Source organism: Phyllostomus hastatus, unplaced genomic scaffold, assembly GCF_019186645.2.
Source record: "Phyllostomus hastatus isolate PE091 unplaced genomic scaffold, TTU_PhHast_1.1 phas_contig_1, whole genome shotgun sequence".
Classification (NCBI taxonomy): Eukaryota; Metazoa; Chordata; class Mammalia; order Chiroptera; family Phyllostomidae; genus Phyllostomus; species Phyllostomus hastatus.
The window spans coordinates 31,149,865-31,171,447 of NW_025333498.1; the positions used below are offsets into that span (position 1 = coordinate 31,149,865).

Genomic DNA, 21,583 nt, shown 5'->3' on the forward strand with positions numbered 1-21,583 from the left:
CGGGAGGAAATGATGTGTTGCTGCCTGGTTAATCACAGCTCCAGACACTCATTGGCCGAGCGCTCCGTAGCCACTTCCTTCTTCTCCTCCTCCCGCTCCGGCTTCTGCTCTTTGCAGCCGCTGCCGCCGCAGCAGCCTCCCCCTCCGCGCCCGGGGAACTTTCCTACTCTCTGTGACCGTCTCCCCGTCGACGCCCGGGCAAGCCCCCACCCGGCCCGCCCGCCCCGCCTGCGGCCGTCTTCCCCGCCCGTGCCGCTGCGCCTCGGGAAGTTTATTCCGCCTGCCCTCCACCCCTTCCTTCTCCACCTCCTCCACTTCACCCCGCCTCTCCTCCCTCCCTCAGCTCTTTCCCCCGGGTGGCTGCCGCTGCAGCCGCTGCCACTGCTAGCCTGCTTCTCGGCCAGACGCGCTGGTCCGCTGGCTGGTAAGCCCTTGGCCCCACGCACCGCTCTGCCGCATTCGCCGCCGCCGCTGGGGGCCGGCCCCCGGTTCCCGGCCCCGCAGAGTTCCGGGCTCCCTCGCCGGCTGCACCGCCCCGCCCCGCCCCGCGCCGACCTGCAGCGCCCGGCTGGCTCGCACTCCGCCTCCCCCGGCTCAGCCCCCGGCCGTGGCGGGACTAGAGGTGAGGGCAGGTCGCCGGCCGCGCCTGCCGGGGCCGGGTGGATCCAAGGAGGTGGGAGCCTAGCGGGAGTAGAGACAGGGATTGGGGGTGGCTGGGTGGGCGTCTGCAGTGCCTCCCCCTCGCTTTCATTCTTTTTCCCCCCAAGCTCGATCCTCTGTCGGTGGGGGAAGCAGCCGCGGTGCAAAACTGCCTTGCTTTGGGCCTGAACTGCTTGCGGGAATGTCGGAGAGGGCAGAGGCACGGAATGGGGGTCTCTGGTTTGCAGTGTGTGTGTGTGTGTGTGTGTGTGTGTGTGTGTGTCTGTATGTATATGTGTGTAATGAACTCCTTCAGGATGTGCGCCTGTGACTTGTAAATTGATCTGGCAGCCCGGCCAAGGGGCTCACCTTCCTAGCTGAGCTTGGTAGGAAGTAAAGGATGGGGAAACACCCCCACCCTCCCAATATCCATCTCTTTCAAGAAGAATTTTCTTTTGGAGAGACAGCCAATAAACTCTGCTCAACTCCCTCCCTCCCTCCGTTCTTCTTAGCTGCAGTTTCAAAAAGCTTCAAAGCCAGGAATGTGGGATTCATCTTCCGATCCCCAGAAGGCAAATGTGGTTACAGATGTTGCACGGTACTTTGCCAAGTTAAAAACCCTTCCTTCAACACTGTAACCGAAACACTGAGGCTAGAACCCTTGGCGCGCTGGGGAGAGACGTGGGCCTCTGGGGCCGCCGGATTCACTAACTTCCGTCTGCTTCTAGACTGGCTCAGCTCTGTCCAGTTTGTGCCAGATACGTCTCTCACCCCCACCCCCTTTTCCCTGGAGGTTCGAACGCTCTTTGCATGGGAGAGAAGCTCTGGAGGAAGCTACTTCGGGAAGAAAGCATTCCATTTGGTAGTGGGAGAAACGCCTAGGTTAAAAAGTTGTGCTTAATTTGGCTTTTGGAGAGAGGAAGCAAAGTCATACAATGGATTTAGTAATTTTATTGGGCTTTCTTTGAAGTGTGTGAGATGGGAGTTACATGGTGAAAAAAAGGGCAGATCTCAGGCATATTTTGTATGTTTTTGAAAGGACGCCTCAAACTGAGACATAACCCGGTGGTTTTAAAGAACCCTGTCCAGAGATGCAGACTACTCTGACAGCCCAGGGGAAGGTGGTGGCAAAAAAATAGCACCTCCCTTTCCTCCCCAAAATTTCTTCCTGGAAAGGTGGTAAGAAATTTCAGAGATGGTCTGATCCAAGTGGCGGGCCTTAAATGGAAACACTATAGTATGTCCTGGCACTTGTCTCTGGAGGTGGGTGGCTGGCCAGGGGCCCAGGGTTGAGCAGCCAGCAGACACTAGACTTGTGCTGACCTCAGACACTGGGCTTGCCATTCAGCTTTACAGTATGCTTAAGTATGAAATATGGGCTTCACTCGTTTCACTGATGGGGACTCCGGTCAGGAAGTTATCTTAAGCCTGGACAAGATCTGGATCACTAGGCTTCTGACACTGAATCACTTCTAAAAAAATTCAGTTGTATTTGTTTTCTGTTCTGCAATGAAAAAAGTAGAAGTCTTTTGAAGCTGAAGTGCATAGGCCCTAAATTGATGGAATTGTGTGTTGGGTAATAGCATTTGTACTGTTACTCCTCATGCAAGTTACTAAAAGGCAGTGAATGATGCTGCAATAAACTCTAGAGACATGGCAAAACTCAAGGGCTGGGTGGATATAGATTAGGTTCATGTTCTCTTTTTCTAGCAGTATAGGTAAATTTTACTTGAAATACCTAAACTTGATAAAGTAGTAGCTCTACAACTTTTGTACTTTGGAAGAGAGATCATTTGGATCCAACAAGTTTCACATTGTCTCTAAGTAATTTAAAAGAACAGTAAGGATATGGAGTAAAGATGGAGGAGTATGCCACATTCAGGAATGTAATTACAGGCATACCTCGGAGGTATTTCAAATGCTTTTCCAGACCATTACAATAGAGGGAATATTGCAAAACAGTGGAAGCAGAGGGTCTTGCATTCACTTCATAAAAAACGTAACGCCTGTGAAACACAATAAAGCAAAGTACAATAAAATGAGGTATGCCTGTATTTAATTTCAAAAGTGAGGAACTTAAGTCCATTAATAGCATTGCGATGATTTTTTTCCAAAACAGTGATTTTCTAAATTTTTGTGCCTGTCCATGGAGCAGATAACTGATTGACTCAGTAAATACAAACTAAGTCTCTGTCTCACCTTAGATTTCACTGAACTAGTCTTGTGATGATCATGACAGGCTTCCAGGTAAGGTTGGATTGAGTAGTGAAGGCTTCTGGGAGAGGGAGAAACCAGGCAGAAATGGATTTGAAGAAAATAGAAAAACTATCCTGCTCTTTGGGGTCTTGAGGTGAAGATGGAATGAGTGCACGTACGTGGTACTTCAGACAAAGAGGAGCTGGGACCTGGCAACTGTCCTCTGTGCTTGTTCTGCTGTTGGGTCCTTACATCCTGATTGATTTTTATGTGAAGACATCAATGCACAACTTGTTAGAATTTAGGGGGAAGTAAACTGTTGATACTGGCAAAACCTTTTGACATGGTTTGAGTGAACTTGATGACCAATATGATGCCTGGTGGAGGAGGGCTAGGTATGTACCAGGCACAGTGCTTAGCTCTTTCTTTACACACACTTTTCCACTACACTTTATAACAACCGTATGTTTTATTATTTTTTTTTACTTCTTTACGATAAGAAATTGAGGCTTGTTAAAGTTGAGTGCCCAAAGTTGTAGAGCTCGTCAACGGTGGAGCGGGGATTTGAATTGGGAGTTTGTGGGATTCCAGAACCCGTGTTCTTGCCACTTTTGCCAGCGTTTTCCAAATTTCATTCATTCATACACTGTCTTCATGAGTTTATCATAGCTAAGTTTCATTTAGTCTATTATAAGTGTTTTTTTTAAAGCAACAGTCATCTTTTTAAAGACATCAGCTTTTAAGAGGAAACAATATATCACTGCCATACATAGAAAGACAGCTCACTTGTTAGGTATAGGAGGTAATTAAAAAGATGCATTCGTGCTTCTATTAACTCCCAATTCAGGATAGTAATTACCTGGTGTGTGTATGTAAGGGCTAGTGTTTTGCTGGGATGTGGGGATGAGGGTGGAGGAGGTAGGTAGATGATACATATTGGTGATATTCTGGTTTTGGGGTTGAGGTGCCAATTTTTTTTAGATTTTGTTACCTACATGCGCAATACATAATTTTTGTAAAAAAGATAAAATTAAACACATAACCGTTAACATAATGATTACTTGGGGAATATTTCACTGCACTCCTCTGACGGAGCTTGGTACTTGTTTGAAGTAGGCTCACAAGAACAAATGGCTGATTGACATGATCCTAGGTGACAGTTTAAAGCAAAGGTGATTGTTGTTAACCCAAGTAAGACTGAGGTATATCCCCTCCTCTGTTTTCTGCTGCTTCCACTCTCATTTCTGATACAGGTTTTCCCCACTATCCGAATTAAAGCATTTCTGTGAAAGCTTTTGTGAGCTGAAATGGCATAAAGCGAAAAGCAATTACCATTCATTTATATGGAAAAATTTTTGAGCATTCCCAGACCCCCAAAATAACCTACTAAATCATACCAAATAACACATAAAACCTAAAATAACATTAACATACACTAAAAAGTAGGAATGCACAAAATAAATGGTGATAAGGCACAGATGCTCACAGACACAATTCAAAGCTATGGCAGCTTGAGCTTGGTGGTGCCACTCTGCACCGCTCAGGGTGCTGCTGCCTCTATAAGGACTCCCTGAAAAGTGAGTGCTATTTTCCTTTTGGGCTTTTTTTCATAAAAGCAAAAATGCTCTGCAGGTTTCTTTCTGGTAGTAAAAACAGGTAGTAGTGTAGGTCTTTCATAAAAGTGAAGTGGCATAACATGAACTTTGAGAAGCAGGGGATTCCTGCATTGTGATTAAAATAATAGCATGGGCTGCAGCGCCGCCTCTCCTGACTGGGGTGTGGGAGAGCTGGCACTTCTCAGCATCACCTTGTCTTACACAGCAAGTGCGCCATCCGGATGGGGCAAAGAACGCTGTCATGAAGTGTTCAAAGGCTTTTGCTTTTACCCGGTGGTAAATGTGCCTTTCCCGACCTGGGAGCCTGTATTTAAGTTAAAGCATGGCCTGGGTAAAATGTTAACAGCATTAAACCGGTGAGGCTGGGAAATACAGCCATCAGCGATTTTAATTGGAGTTCACTTAGTCTCCTGTTTTATTTTCCCAAAGCAAGTATTGGGCACTGTGGCTTTATTCCTGGAAATGAGGATTTGAATTGCGTTTCCTGGTACAAAATGCCTTCTTTGATCTCTTGAAGTGAAAACTTTGTGTTTCTTTCTGTGGCCAGTTCCAGCTCTCAGAAGAACCAAGTGGAAGGTTTACCTCTTCTGTTTTAGCAGTTGGCCATAGACTGCTCTTGCTTGCCACACTCGTTCAGGAATCAGAAGTTCCAAACCAGGCTTTGGCTGTTGGACAGGGCATTCAAATTAAAGACTCCTTTTGAGAGAGCTTCATCGAGTTGGTGTGGTTGGCACATCATGGCCTTTGGTTCAGATGGGATGTAGTTTTGCTTGAACTTACACCCTCAAAAATTAATAAGAGATCCAGCAGCTTCCTTTTTAAAGTTAAAACAAATACTTCTCTTGCTCCCAGTATTCAAACGGACTGCACAGTTGAATAATATTCTTGTGTTCTTATATGTATTTCTGGAAATCTGAGCTTGTTTAAATGTCTAAAGACTCTTCTAGGATCCATGAGAGCTTTGTTTTCTAGAGCCAGCACCACTTACTTGTTTGATTTTGGGGTTTTAGTCTCTGACCAACATTCCACCTTGCCCATTACGGTTGCTTCATTGTTTGCTCTGGGTATTTGGTGGTTATTTCGGTGACTGGGAAAGTGACTTTAAATTTTAGTCTTTATGTATTGTGTGAAGCTTTTTGAGGATGGGGCAAGGTCAGCGGTCCCATTTAGCACACGTCCTGATGTGTTTCCAAGAGTTCAGGTCTCTCATCACAGGGCCAAGCCTGGGCTGTTCTGTCCCTCTGCCTTGCCCTTCCCCCCACTTTTGGGGTGAGCCAAATTCTGCAGGGCTCAGAATAATCTCATTGCAAGCAAGAATGCTTCCAGGATTTTGCCTTTTGACATTTCTCTAACATTTTACCATCTTCTCTACTTATTCTGGGGCTTGATTGATCTCTTTGAGGGCAAGGACTTCAAGTTATTTATTTCTCCATTTATTTGCTCCACACAATTCATTCCCCTTCACCAATTGAAAACCTTTTAAATTCTCTCACTGGGCTCCTTGAGGACAAGGACTGAGTCTTATTCATCTTTTTTATATCTTTTGCACCTAACACAATGCCTGACGTAGACCACACAGTCAATAAATCATTTTTTTAATTGTGGAGAGAATAAATGGATGGTTGCGTGAAGGAGCGAAGGAACCCAGTCCTCTAGGGAATCGGTGTCAGAGAAGATGGTATCAGACACAGTGGGTCTTGAGGGTGAGTTTGGGAAGCAGGGACGAGAGACACTCTAGGTAGAAGAAACTTTTTTATACCTCCCTTTTAAAACAATGTAATTGTAAGTTGTACTTAGAGAATTCAACAAACCTCTCTCTCTCTGTGTATTTTCTGATTGTTTTTGAATTTAAGGATGGTACTTTCTTTATTAGGAAGAATGCCACAACTAGTGTTTCATATCCCCCAAAGCAAGCAATCCCGCAGCACCATGTGGGGCTGGGACTTAAACACTTGGTGGGTTGACTCCTTTTCGCTGCCTTTCTTGTGTTGCACATGTTCTCAAACAGTTGACAGTGAAAACAGTGTGGTAGCCAGAGCTCATGTAAGGGATGGACTGTGGATGACCTCTTTGGAAGTGGTTGGGATCCAAAGTAAACTCCTCTTTTGATAGGTTTTAAGGGCTGATGTGGGTGGGCATACAACCTAGATCTTTTCCGCTCGAATACTGGATGGCCGGGTGTCTTGTTCTTCTGTGGAAGCCACAGAAGAATACTGGATGGGCCTTTGCTAGCCACCACGCAGCACGGATACCATGGAAAATAAGATTGCTTTAGGGTTTATTTTTAAGCCAGTTATGGAAAAATTATTGATTGAAGTCCTAAAAAGAAATCTTGACTTTGATGAGAAATATTTAAAGGAGAGTAGGGGTGGTCTTGGACAAATTGGCTATTAGGTATGGGATGATACTTGGTGATTAGAGAGAGTGTACTGACAAGAATATGCAATAAAAGGAACTCGAGAATATACATTTTTTGTGTAGAGGGGCTGGATTGAGGAGATATTTTAAACCAAGTTCTGAATCTACCACTGTTGGAGCTATTAATGAATGCTGTTACACTCTGGGTGAAAATGCAGTGTTGCTTGTTCACTCTCCTTAAGTGGTATGTTAATGCTTACAAGGAAATACCACCACAAAAGCTGGAGCCTTTGGACTTGTAACTTGATGTCAGGGACTTAGACCAAATAGAATTATATGTAGAGAGAAAAAGTAATAGGTGTTTATCTAGAGTGACCCTGACCTTCTTTTGTGGGAATAAGGAAAATGGTAGGGACACACGTGCCAAACCGTATTTTTTATATGCGTTTTTAAACTTGAAGGACTGAACTGTTGTACACAACAGGTGGCAAGAACAAATATTCTCTGACTTTATGAGTCGGACCCCGTAAGAAATGGAAAATCTCTGTCTCTGGAGACTACATACATATGAATGTTTGATTTCAGTGTTTTAAAAACATTTTTGACTTTCTGCAATCCATTTTACATAATGACTGAGTACACACACGTACATGCATATTAAAAATAAAGCTGAATTGCAAGTTTTATATTGCAAGTGCTTCCTAATTTCTATTCAGTTTTTATTAAAACTTTTTTGGTCTCTTTGACAACTTGCTAATGGGTTCTAACCAGCAGTATGAAAAAAAACAACTACTATTCTAGGTATTGTGGAAATAAGCCTTAATTTTTTTTATTGAACAGTTGCTAATCTGGATGAAAATTTTGTTTTTCTTTTTGTATGAATCTCATTCTACAGAGGGTCCACCCCCCCACCCCCAGTCCCCTACTTATCCCCTTACTTTCATTGTTCTTTTTTCAGTGTAGGGGTATTTGTTTGTTTCTCCAAATCACATTAAAGTGACTTCTGTGGCTTGGACCAGCTCCAGAAGTTCATCCTCATCTTGATCCCGATCAGCATCAAAGGTAGGGCTAATTAATTTAAGCTGGTGGCAGGAGCCACTTAGCTCCCTGTTTATTTAGATTGTATTTGAATGGGATGGTGACTTCCACTAATAAGGGGACAGTAGGAATGCCTGTATAGGTCAAGTGCACCAAGAGGAAGGGAGAGGGGTGGGAAAGATGACCCCATACAACTGTTGTTCAGAAAGGCAAAATAGGGGACAGCTCTTTGAATTCAAAGATGTAAACAAGAGTTGAATTGGTGGCAGCAACCATCATTGTCCTTATTTTTATTAAGGTTTCCCTGCCTTGCCACTGCCCCTTCATCTTTTCCCCTTCTTTGTCCTTCGTGTAGTCAGCGTTTATCAGGTTCAGGAAAACTGAGTTGAACTTAAGGTGCACATGAGTGAGAGACTGAAGAATCACACATCTAACTGTAAGTGGCAGAAGCTGAGTATCTTGGTCACAAGACACAGAGATAAAGATCAACCAACACCTTTGAGGAAGTGGCTGTTTGGTTTGCCTTGGAAAGAGGTAACATTTTGATGTTATCATTTTGAGAGTTATCTATATGTGTGTAGGTTGTAGAATAGGCAGCATTCCAAAACCAGGGAATGGGGCAAGTAAATATGAGTAGTTGGCTTTTGAATAGGAGCCAAGTTGTACAAAACGTAGTTGCACATATTTTTAATCACTAGAATCAGACACAGTGCCTTGAGGTGTAGCTTCTTGGAGAGGCATCAAGATGTGAGGAAACTGGAGGGAACAGCAGATTGATTTTGCACTAATTCCAGGGCCAAAGTATGCTGAGTATAGTGGCCAATACTATTTAAGTGGTTAGATTGCACACCCTCCCCCACTCTTTTATTTTGGGCTAAGCATGTATGGTAACTCCTGGAAGTTAAAAGTTCTTTGTGATGTAACAGGACTGTGTAGAGGACCTTAAAGTGAGCACTGCAAAAGAAAGCTTAGAAAGGGAGATTTATGGCCAAATTAGGATTTATTTTGAATGCCAGGCTAAAGGCAGACTTGGTTCTAAAAATAGCAGCTCTAAGATGATAAATAGTACACGTGAAGGAGGCTCCAGCCATGCGCCTTGCAATCCCCATTTAATGCTCACACCTATTTCTTGAAGTATCTACTCTTATTATGCTCATTTTGCAGGAGGAGAAACTGAGACTTAGAGGGGTGATGGAAAATGTCTTGGGCCACACATCTGAACTTGGGACCCAGCCCTACTATTCCCAAGTCATTATGCTCTATAGTAGAGGCTGGGAACTGGTGGTCCCCGAGTTGACTATACCTCATAGTTGTGTCCAGTTTTATAATGCATTTAAAACTTTTATTTTTGAAATGTTGCCAACAGTTAAATATGGGGAAGTTTCCCCACAAAAAGTCCAAATTTCCATGTGCTCCGCAAAATTGAAAGCCCTGGCAGCACCAGGCCCATATTCCTGCAGTAATCTGCCAGAGCTTTGTATTGCACCTGTGTGAAGGGACTCATACCCTGTATGAGGGGACACGTACACTGTGTTTGCTACAGCCCCAGCTCATTCCTGTTTTCTTCCAGACAGGTCCAGAGTCAGTTCCTCCTTCCTTCCTTCCTTCCTCCCTTCTTTCTCTTCCTTTCCTTCCTTCCCTTCCTTCCTTTCCTTCCCTCCTTCCTTCCTTCCCCTCCCCTGTGCTCTCCCCTCCCTCTCCCTTCCTAGCCTGTCTCCTCCTGTATGCTAACTGCATTGTCCCTATAGGAAAATGAGTTTGAGATTCCTGTCCTGTAGCCTTCTGTTGCTTACATATGATTAGTCTAGTGGTGAGGGTGGATGCCCAGCAGCTAAGATCACAAGAGAGTATGTGGAATTAGGATTTTGGCCTTGGGCTGGAATAGCCATAGGATGAATAAATTATTTTAGTGAAGAGAGGGAGGAATAGGTGGGGAGCAAATGTATCTGATAGAACCTGGGTGACTGGGAGAATGGTATTGATCCAAAAAACCCCCCAAAACAAAAAAACGCCTCCAAAAAGGGAGGTTATTTGGAGCAGCTGGTTTGAGATAGGGTATGGTGTTGAGCTTGGGCTTCTGGTGGAACAAGGACAAAGAGGGCTTACTGAGTCTAGTGAGGAGTAGAAAATATGGCACTGGAACCCTGGTGATAAGGATTGGATCTGTGGCTTTGTATTGGGCATTAGATCTGTGAGAGAGGATAAAAAAAGGCCATGTTGGGCCTTTGGATCTGGGGGAAAGGTCCCTTTTGGAAATGGAAGAAGTGAATGATAAAATGGTAAAATGAACCAGCTACAAACAGTTCAAAGTCTCTTATTGACTTTTTTAGGTCAAATGCCCTGTCTTGCAAATAATCAAATGTTTATCCTAATAAAGGAGTACAATAACAGTCTTACACATTTGAACATGGGAACTGATAGACATCTGCTCACAGAATCAAAGACCGCTATCCTGGTTGATGGATGGCATCCGTAACTTATGTTTATGCCTATTTCAGAGCCTTCCCCACTTAGGTGAAGGGGATTCTCACAGTGGATGTTTTTTGTATCACCGCTGATAGACAGAGTGGTTGCTGTGGCTCTGAGAGGGGGAAATATGCTAGAGGAGAGTGACTGCCTGGCGTTTATTTTGCCTTTAGCCAGTTTAGCATGGAATGTCCTTTTAAAATTCAAATGATTTTCCCCCCTTATCTTGGCCTGTTTGTTTGGGATCCTCTCCAACTCATTGTTACTTAATCAGCGAGGTCCACCCCCAGTTGCTCCCCTTCTTCCACTTGGTTCTATTTTGATCCCTAAAAGGCTTATTGTTTTAGGACATTCTCACAGGTGGAGCGAATCCTTTTCAGATGTGGCTGTTGAGCACTGAAAGCTTCAGGAGGGCGTTTCATTTGTTCTCAGCTGCTTTCGTCTTCAACGTTGGTCTTTTTTGAGGGGGCTGTACAACTTTTTAAAAAAAATTCGAATCGGTGTTTTTATTTATAATTCATAGGTAGCTTTATTTCATTACATGTGCATGTTAACATGTGTCCTGTAGTTTTTTCTTAAAATCATACATTTATTTTCATTATATTTTATGTTTTAGAAATGATATTTATATTATGTTACATGTGTTCAATTCAAGATTTGAAAGATAGGAAGGGTATATAGTTAAAGGTAACTTTTGTTTTCCAATGTTTTACTTTGCTTTCCTATAAAAAATTACTAAAAATAATTGTGTATTTTTGCTGTGATGCTCTTTACATTTACAAACATGTACTAATGTTTTTTTCCTATATATATTGTATCATATTGTACATCTTTCAGTTCTGTGCCTGGCTCTGTTCACGTAACAATGCACCTGGGATTTTTTTCCTGTCAGTATAAACAGAGTTTCCTTATTCTTTTAAAAGGGATTCCATTGTGTGGAAGTATAATAATTTATTCTTTTACTTGTTATTGTAGGTAATATTGTACATCACAGTATTGCAGTGATTATTCTTATATGTGCTACTATACCTATTTACCGATTTATATATAGATGTATATGTAAGACCTATCTGTCTTACCTCTTGTATATCTAGGGGTAAGTATTGAGGATTGGAATTGCTGAATCAAAGGGTATTGTGCACTTTAAATTAAACTATATTAAACTATATTTTGTACCATGCATTGGGTTTTTGAATGGTATTAATGAAGCAGTGTGACATGATGAAAACCAGAAAGCAACAAGACTCAAGCTCTAGTTTGATCTCTGGTGTAAACTAGTTTTGTGGCCCAGGCAAGTCACTTTCTTAAACTTGTTGCCATATTTTTTTTCTTACCTGTCAAGGAGGGAATAGACTCAGCTATTTCTAAAGTTTGATAATTTGTTGATTCTCTTTCAGTCTCCCATCTATGTGGTCCTTTCAGTAAATAGAGCTTGATGGTTTTTTTTCCCTTTGTAAGTTTTTAACTTTGAGGATCCATGGGCTTCAGAAGCCTTGCTTGCCACAGCTCTACTTTGATAGTTTTAAAGCACTCTATCTGGTTTGTGCTTTAGGTTAAAAGCAAAGCTTATATGGCTGATTATCTTTTTTTTTTTTCTTTTTAAATAGGATGAGTGGTAAGTGGGTATTTAGTGACCAAGAAACTCATATAGTCAGCATTTTATTATTGATCAAGAACAGAGGGAATGGATTTTTAGACTTAGGGAAAACAGTTTTATTTTTATAACAGCTTAAAAAAAAGAAATAGCAACATTTTATTTATGACTTTGGAGCAGACTGAAGCAGTCAGCTTTTGATCTTTCAAAGTATTTTTAATATGAAGAAGGTAAAATAGGGATTATTGGAAAATTTGAGGTATTTACCTGGCATAATTTAATAAGCTGGTTGGATTTCCTGGTGGTTACCAAATTAGATGTATTTAAAAATTCAAATTCAAGTAAATAAAACTTAATACAAAATTTATGTTTATTCCCTGTACTGCTTTTTTTTTCTTTAGAATTAGTCCCCCCAAATTAAGTGACATCTGTTTTTTTTTCATTTGAAGGACTTGGAAATTTGGGGCTGCTAATGTAAATGTAATTTTCCTGGAAAAGATTTTGAGTTCTTGGTTACTCTTAAGGAAAAAAAAACAACACTTACTAAAGCTTTTTAAGTATACAAATTTATTCATCTAGCTATAGAGTAGCAAAAAAAGGGAAACATTTTCTACAATAAGGTATATATATAACTTTTATATGTGTTATATGGTTAAACATAGAACATTATATAATCACAAACATATTACTTTAGATGAATTTGCAGGGACTGATCTCACCTTACAATTACCTTCTCAAAGAGACTTTTGTTGGCACTTTCATCTAGTTAGGTTCTTTCTTCTTTGATATAACTTGCATATACTCCCATACATACTGCCAGAACTCTTTGTTGGTAAATACCCAAAGCAGAGGAAATGTTTGTTCAGTTGTGTCTGAGTGTGTCCTGTGCCTTGTGTGCTGCCTCATCCACGGTCGGCATGTAGAAATTTTTGGAATGAATGAATGACCATGGGAAGTTTACAGAACATCATTCTGTAGAAAAAGCAGGACACTGAGACAGTACAATTTTATGTACATAAATTATGCATAGTTTCATAGTATAATTCCATAAACATAAACATAAAACATAGTACAAGTCTATCCAGATTTGTTGTTATACACATATGGACATATAGGGAAAAAAAAAGACTGATACAAAAGAATACCAAAATATTAACAGCTGACATCTCTGGGCTGTGGGTCGTGCATGATTTTGAAGAGAAATCTTTAAATACAAACGAGCAAAGTAAATACTGGAAGATTATGTCACCTTGATAATGTATTTTACCCTCTCAGTGTTAAAGGTGGTCACCGTACCTAAAATGATATATCACATTACCATGGCCTTCTCTCCTCTTGAGTAAAACGTACTGTGTCTCTGCAGTGTGACAGGTTTTATATCTGCTTCAGAATTAAATTATGATCTGAGAGTTGCACTTTTAAGAAACTGGTTTTAATTTCACATCAGTTGAAGTTAAAGGGTAGTGGAAGTATATTAGATCTATCTAGTACAAGTGTCTAATTATAATTATTGACACATTTTCAAATGCTCTCTTAAGTGTGATACATTGCCCATGATTTTGACAGCTGTGACTACATTAAACCTGCAGGAGTACTCTTTTCACAAAGGTTTGTTTAAACTTCGAATTGTCAGAAGGATTCTCTACAAAGTAGATGAATGCAGATTTAGAGGTCAAATGGTCTTTTATTTCCCACTGTGCCTGGTGATTTTATTCTGTTCAGTGTTAATCAGAAGATTATCTGGGTTTAGTTTTCATTTCCAGAAACTGGGGAATTTTATTCTATTTTTTTTTATAAAATATGGCTGATGATATTCCTTTATGGTTTGGTTCTCTGAGATCTGAACATAGATTCTACTTATTTTGCTTGGTGAAGGTCTCTAACCACAAACTTCAGACTAACAGATTTGATTCTGTGTAACAACGCTATTTTTTAAAAGTCTTCCCTATGCCAAGTTCATGCATTATGTCCTTTGCATGGCCACTCATTCCTTCTCTGAAGACTTGTTGGGTAGCTACAGTGTACCAGGTACTGGACATATAAAGACAGGAAGGCTGTCAGAGCTCAGCTACGGAGATGCAGAAAAATAAACAGTTAAGCTACAACAGAGCAAGCACCAAAATGGAGCTCTAAACATAAACTAAATCTGGGGTTTTGAGAAGGCATTGGAGGTCATCTTCTCTGGGGAATGAATGATGTTCTCGACCATCTGGAAGGTTGAGTAGGCAGTTGTCAGGTGGGAGAAGCACCTTTGAGGCACAGAGGCTTACAGGAAAGATAGTGTCCTGTAGACGTGAAGGTGGCCAGAACTGCACTGCTCAAGGGTGTCAGGTGGGAGAAGCACCTTTGAGGCACAGAGGCTTACAGGAAAGATAGTGTCCTGTAGACGTGAAGGTGGCCAGAACTGCACTGCTCAAGGGTGTGGTCCTGGATCCGGAGTGACAGCATCATTCGTGAGCAAGCGGAGCTAGAAATGCAGAGTCTCAGACCCGCCCCAGTCCTTCTGAGTCAGAGTGAGCATTTCAGCAGTCTCCCCAGGTGATATAAATGCTTCTACAAGTTAGAGAAACATTGCATTGGAGACCAGAAGGGATAAAAGATGAGAGAACTGGGGAAGTGGACAGTCCACCTGCTAAGCAGTCTGGACTTTTTTTAAAGCCTGTGATTTGATAATGAAGAGGTAATATCAGATTTATATTTTTCTAAAAATATCTGGAAGTACAGGCAAGGCAACATAAGAATTTTTGCAAAACCCACATGATAAAGTGCTTCACAAAAAACTGGACTCAGATATTCTGAGAAATGCAGGACACCCTGTCCTTCTCTCAGACAGTGTAAATGACTCTAGTGCACTGGAAGTGCTGAGAAGTCCACATTGAGGAAAACCATTAACTTGATCATTTATCCTGGGGTATCTTTGGGGGTCATTCAGATGTATTCCATAATGGAACCATTTGTAGCCACACAGCTGTTAACACCTCCAGGAGAGTGGATAGCATTCTGCTGAACACGTTTTGGGAAATGCTGGCACTTATCTCCAGACTTCAGACTTTGCCTTATCTGAGTAGGGTGGCCAGTTTGCTTGGGACTGAGGGCGACCCCAGCGTGATGGACTTTCAGTGCTAATGTCCTGGGCAAACACTTGGGTTCCCTTTATGTTCACCGTACATATAACTGTTTACTTAATTTCTGTATATGGGCTCATCCTTTCCTCTTAAATGCCTGTTTCAGGTTTATTCTGATCTGCACTTTGGGGAGATTAGAATAAACCTGAAACAGTCACTTAACCTGTACTTTGGAAGCATGTGGGGAGTTTGTAGAACTGATACCCATTCCCATCCCACGAGGTTGTGATTTAGTTGCTCTGGGATGTACCCCAGGTTATTCTAACGCACATGAAAGTTTGTTCAAACAATATAATTGTGGAAATACAGTCTTGATGTGTACCTTGGAAAGTTATTTTCATATACTATAATAGAAAAAAACATTAATCATGGGAAGAAAAAAATGCTTTAGAACCACTTAGCATCATGTTGGGAGACCACCAGCAGTGCATGCTTCACATTTCGAGAAACACTCATGTGGAAGCAGGGGGAGCAGTGGTCTGGCCAAGACCCAGTGACAGGTGTGGCCAGAGAGGATGGTGGCACTTTCGGAGCCATGGTACTGATCTGACCCGTGGGGCGGGGTAGGCGAAGGAGCACATCAGGGTACATGCAAGAGCACATGATGGTGACACAGAATAGGGAGGAGTGGGGGATTCAGGAAAGTGATGGGCTTCATTTGACAAGTCCTCTTCGAGAGGCCTTGGGACATCCAGGTGGGGATGTCCAGTGGGCAGTCAGGAGAGTTATAGCTTAGAAGAAAGGACTATAGCTTCAGGTCCAGGTAGCAGTGAAGTTCAAGGTGGGGATGAGATGGCCTGGGGAGAAGGGTGAGGAGGGGGTCTGCCCCTGGGTGGACAGGATGAGTGCAGGGAGAGGGACCCTGGGAGGAAGGGTCTGGGGGCAGCAGCCCCAGGAGTAGGAGTGTTGCTGAGGAGAGTGTGTCTTCCTTCACTCACCCAGAGGAAGGGAAAGCCTCCTTGCATGGGTAGTCCTGTGAACCCAATAGATAAGCTCAAGAGGGCAGTTTGTTTTGGCAGTTTACAGCTTCATTGGTCATATTTGTATGAATTTAGCTGGAGGGAAGAAACAAGGTTATAGTGGATTGAGAGGGAGATGGTGGCTAGAGCAAGTGACGCTTTCTGGAAGGTTTTAACTGAAGAAGAAGCCTGGGATAGCACGGGACCTTAGGGAATACGGTTTGGGGAGTAGTCATCTTTTGGTTAGTCATGGAAATTATTTCAACAGGGAATATTCATATATTCACAGAAAAATTGCCAGAGCCCTCTGGGGCTCCATAAAATTGCTTTACTTTCAAATCATAGCCACTCACCTTTTGTTCCCTTCTTCTCTTATTATTCCCTGGTCACATAGTGTCAAGTTCTGAATTTATGTGTTTATAAATGTCATTGAAGTTTTTTTTATGGTGATAGTAAGGCACGCATATACATAAGTATTCAACCTTTGTTCTTCTGTAGCTCACATTTGTGGAGGGCTTTGTAGTTTACCAAAGCAACTCCACATCCTTATGTGAGCCCCTTAGTAAACTTTAGGACTGAAAATAGTATTATTCCAGACTTGCCTGTGATTAGTGATTTAGTGATGGGTCCAGGGTGGAATCCTGGTCTCCTGGCACGAGGTTCTTCTCTTGTATTTGGGGAAGGGTGGTGGTAGAGAGCATGTCCTTTTTTTACCCCAAATTAGTTTGTCAGTTACTTGAAGGCAGAGACCTGTGTTCACCCCGGAGTTGTTTATTGATTCCTTGGCTCACTGCTATGTGGAGCCTGTGGGAGGGTGGTGGTGGGCTGGAGCGCCACCCACCCCCCGCCCCCTCAGCCCAGGCTTCCCACTTACAAAAGGCTTCACACTGGTCTTGACATGACTTTTGAATATTAGGGCTCCTGAAATATACCACCAGGACTGAAAGAAGGCATCATGGATCATACAACTTAGACCTTGTGTCTGATTATTGGACCATGAAATTATCTTGAGACAAGCCCAATAATGTTGCCTGGCATATTTTATAAATATTTAAAACATACACAATTTTTGCTGCTCTGTTTTGGTATTTCTTTATATTTTAATAGCAGGCATCACCCACCACAGAAGAGGCGCACACGTCTCTGGACTTCAGAGGGCCGTCCCTGATGATTGAGGTAGTCTGGTGCCTGTGTGGGGGGATGTGAGAATGGATCATCCCCTTTCAGGAGGCTCACAGTTCAGTGAGGCTGATTTGTAGCCCCACCATGTTTTGTAGCCCCACCACGGCACACAGTGGGCACTCAAAAACTTGTTACTTTGAATTAAGAGAGATGTTACTTGGGGTTACACATTCTCCATTTTATCACAGTGGGCTGCTGTTGATATTTTTTAAAATGATATTTCCCATGCATCATTAAAGATACAGTATGAGGATTTGGGGAAGGGGAATGATGAAAGAGAATAAAGAAATGGCATCAGCAAGTTTTAGGACAAGAGATGAGAGGTTTTGAGTGAGCAGTGAAAAGTTGAAAGCAGGAGGAAGTTGCTCAGGGGATACTGGGAGGATGTGGAGGCACTTTTGAAAGAGCACATGGAGGGGAGGTGAGAAAAGTAATTCAAATCTGATAATGTCTTAGAGGGGAAAACAGAAGGTTTTTTCAACCTTAATTATAGCCACAGGACAAAAGCACATTATAGCCCTTTTTTCTACTTCTACTAAGGGCTGGTAGTATATAATCTCTTGTAGAGTTATATCTAAGGATCTGTACTTCAGTCTGCATTAAAATTTATTGTTTTTTAGGGTGCTGTGGGTTGACGAAGAGGAATGAAAATGTAACTCTCTTGTATTTACATTAAAATGTCAAACTACTTTTTCATTATGAAGTGAGGAACTTCTTAGTCATTGAGATTTAGGCAGATGAGTTAATGTTTGGTCATCAGAAAATGAGCCATTAGGAGCTTGTTTTTCTTGAGAGGAGAAAAAGGCAAAACATGAGTCAGACAGCATAAAGTCATTTCCCTCCACTTAATTCAGCTACCCTCCTGCTGAAGGGGCAGCCATCAGCCCACGGGGGTAAGTTGGGCGGTAATGACCACTGGCTTCCACAGCGGGACTTTACAGAATACCAAGCGTTTTTCCCAAGACCACCCATAGTTTTGCTCTGACTCTTGTATATAAACTTGGCACTTCTGATGAGTGGGCACAGGTGAGCTGTTTTTCTAGGGAAGTTGCTTTAGTCAACTTATAACCATCTGCAAGTCTGAATAGGATAGAGTTTTCTTTTGTGAGGGGGGTCCATCAGCTGTTCATTGGCATATATGAAACATGTTAACGGCAGTAAACAAAGCCCTAACATTGGGAAGGTGCAGTTTGTCTTATGGATAAACACTTCACTGTGCATTTTGTATTTGTTAGTTCCATGGCAAAGCACCATCACCCTCTCCCTTTCTCTTTGCTCTTGCTTTTTTTGTGATTTCTACTGTGTTCCATTTCCCTGGTGATGGAGGGAAACATCAGAACTTTCTGCAAATTTCTAACTAGAAGTATGTCTGTGGGAGCTGGATGTGAAATGTGAGGGAAAAAATGCTTCCATCTTTTTCTATTTTCAAACTCTTGTATGATCTATTTGATTCATGCTTTTATCTGTTCTTTTTTTTTTTTTGGACAGTGATGTGTTAGGCCCTGTGCTGATAGGTGTTCCTGACACAGGGACCAAAGGTGCTGTTGCTGGCCTCGGGGAAAATTCACAGCTTAGTAAGGGAGACACATGAGTGAATCAGCGGTTCCAGTGCAGCTCACCTGGTGCTGTCACAAGGGTGTGCAGCAGTGAGTTCCGAGGAGGAACACGGAGCTTGGTTTGTGGGGGAGGACACAGGGAAGGTTCTGACCCAAGGAGGTATTAAGTGCACACTTGAAGACTCAGTGCAAATTAGCCTGGCAATGTAGGGGCGGGGCATTCTAAAGTAGGGACAGCCATTGTAAAGGTAGAAGGCAGAAGAAGGGGAAGGGTATGGTGCATGCTGGGAACCACAGGTAGTTTAGTTTAACTATAGCTGAGGATACATATGGGGATTGATGTGAGAGGTGGGTGAAAGCTACATTATGCGGACTCCTTATTTCATGTTGAGCAATTCAGATCATACTCCCAAACTGTGCCAGCTGTTAGGGAATTTTAGGTAGGAAAGAAATCTGATAAAAGCTGGATTTTGGAACGGTCACTGGCAGCAGTTTTTGAGGATGATCTTTATGAACTGATTTGTGTGTGTTCTCCTCAAATTCATATGTTGAAGCGCTGACCCCCAATGGGATGGTATTTGAAGCTGAGGTCCCTGGGAGATAATGAGGTTTAGATGAGGCCCTGAGGGTGGGGTCCTCATAATGGGGTTAGGGCTCTGTTAAGGAGAGATACTAGAAAGCTCACTCTTTCAATGCCCCATGTGGACACAGTGAGAAGGCAAACCAGGAAGAAAGTCCTTCCCAGGAACTGAATTGGCTGGCACCTTGATCTTGGACTTCTCACAGCCCAGCCTGCAGAACTGTGAGAAAATAAATTTCTGTTAGTTACGTCACTCAGCCTACAATATTTTGTTATGGCATTCTGAACAGACTAAATATAATCTATTTTATTACCTGGGTAATTCTGAAACTAGGAACAGGAAGGATATTACACTAATTCAAATAAGTAACAATCATTGGCTGCTGTGGTCTGTTTTGAAAAATATTTGAGCGTGGAACTATTCATTTTAGCTTAAACACTAGTTTTGACTTATTGTTAAAGCATCACTGCTATACTAAGTCTGTGTAAGAGCTTTCTCAAACATCTCTTTTATGTTAATCCACAAATACCCAGAGTCTTTTTATTGTCTTTTGTTCTACATCTTGGTACAGCGGAATTATCCTTCCCTAAAACCTCTGGGTTAAATCTATTGGACAGTCTTCTCCTTGCTTTATCTAACTTCAGCACTAGGACAGTTTGACTGTTTTAAAGGAATTGGCGTTTGTGTGGTTTTAGGAATTGCACGTAAACTGACTTTACTGAGGATTAATGCCACGGGGAGGGTCATGGGACCATAGCAGACTGATATTTGTCATAAACTTAGTACGCATCTTCTGTGTGTTTGCATAATTATGTAAAAAATAGTTCGAAGCACTTTGTGCATGTGAAGCTGTGTCTTAGACATGTCGTCCATCCTTCTTCTGTGCCAAATTACTTAGTTTCCTCTCCCAAGGCCTTGCTCATTGTTTTTTCTCTACCCTTTACCCTCAGCCTCTTCCAATTTATTCTCTTTGTTGTTTCTTCCCCTTGAGCTTGGAAATAGGCATATATCTTCTCTATCTTTAAAGAGAATGTTCTGAATGTTACTAGTTTCATAAGCTGCTTCGCAAGGAAACATTCCAAAAACGAGTCCACATGCATTGCTGCTGCGGCCTCTTCAGCTCCTAGTCATCTTTGAAACAAATTTATTTTTCTCCCCTTAGTTCTCTAAGTTGCTCCAGTTCATTAAATGTTTCTGAGGTGACAGGTTGGGACCTGGTGCAGTGCTTAGGGGTGTTCTTGACTTCCTCAGGGCCTCTTTTTAAAATAATTTTTTAATTTTTACTTTTGACTTTAGAGAGTGGGGAAAGAGGAAGAAAGAGAGGGAGAGAAACAGATGTGAGAGAGGAACACCAATTGGTTGCCTTCCATGCTGAGCGGGAACCAGGTCTGCAACCTAGGCATTGTGTGATATTGTGTGACTGGGAATCAAACTGGCGACCTTTTGGTTTGTAGGACCATGCCCAACTGACTGAGCCACGCTGGCAGGGCCTTCCTTTTAGTGGCAGAGTCATAGGATGGGAGGAGTTGTTTAGTCCCAGAGTCCAGGGCCTGCAGTTGCCCTGCCTTGTACCCCCTGAGTGAGCCCCCATGCTTTGCTGATATTCTGCAGTCAGGTGATGCAGTGTCCACTAAGACTCCACTCTTCTTTTGGACGACACTGATTGCTATAAGGTGGTTATTTTCTTTTTTAAATTTTGTCTATAGTAAGTTCAGCTTCTGTTTATCCTTTTGGTTATAGTTCTTTTTTCATCTATACAGACTAGAGTATAATACTATATTTACATGATTAGAGCTGTAACATGCACCCCAGTTTTCTATTATCTGAGCAAAATCTCTCCAGAGCTCCCGAGTGGTCAGCATCATCCTGCCCACATCCTTGCTCATGTTTCTTTCTCATTGAAAGTCTTTAGAAGTTGGAATCTAGAGCTAGTGCAGCATTCCTGACTGGATTTATCTCTCCTTTGATTGTTACATACAACCCAAACTGCTGTATTTCAGATAGCTGCGTCTGGCTCCTCGCTGAGTTGACTATCAACAGAACTCTCCACGTCTTTGTAACAGATGCTGCTGCTGGGTGCTGTTTCCCTGCATTCTTCTTGTCCCCTGGTGCCTTGTCTTTTATTCCCCTCACTACATGCAGGACCTTAACAAATTCACCTTGATTAATTTTCAGTGTGTCTGCTCTCACACACAGCAATAGCCTGTTGAACACATTTGATTCCATTTCCATCACTTTAGGAAGACGTGAGCTTCTTTAAACGCAGCAGCCTT

At 42.3% G+C, this 21,583-nt stretch overlaps 1 protein-coding gene across 6 annotated transcripts in view; it reads left to right on the forward strand.

Moving 5' to 3' along the window:
- Positions 1-335: 335 nt before the first annotated feature.
- Positions 336-21,583, forward strand: part of ACVR1 (activin A receptor type 1) — a 138,195-nt gene continuing 116,947 nt past the window's right edge. For 2 of the 6 annotated variants that reach the window (XM_045861666.1, XM_045816601.1), the window contains exon 1: positions 336-622. The gene's annotated coding sequence lies outside the window, so the exon portion shown is untranslated. Of the gene's footprint in view, positions 674-7,767; positions 7,872-21,583 lie in introns of those variants that run through there. The other 4 variants (XM_045861618.1, XM_045816510.1, XM_045861753.1 and 1 more) reach the window with 4 other exon arrangements.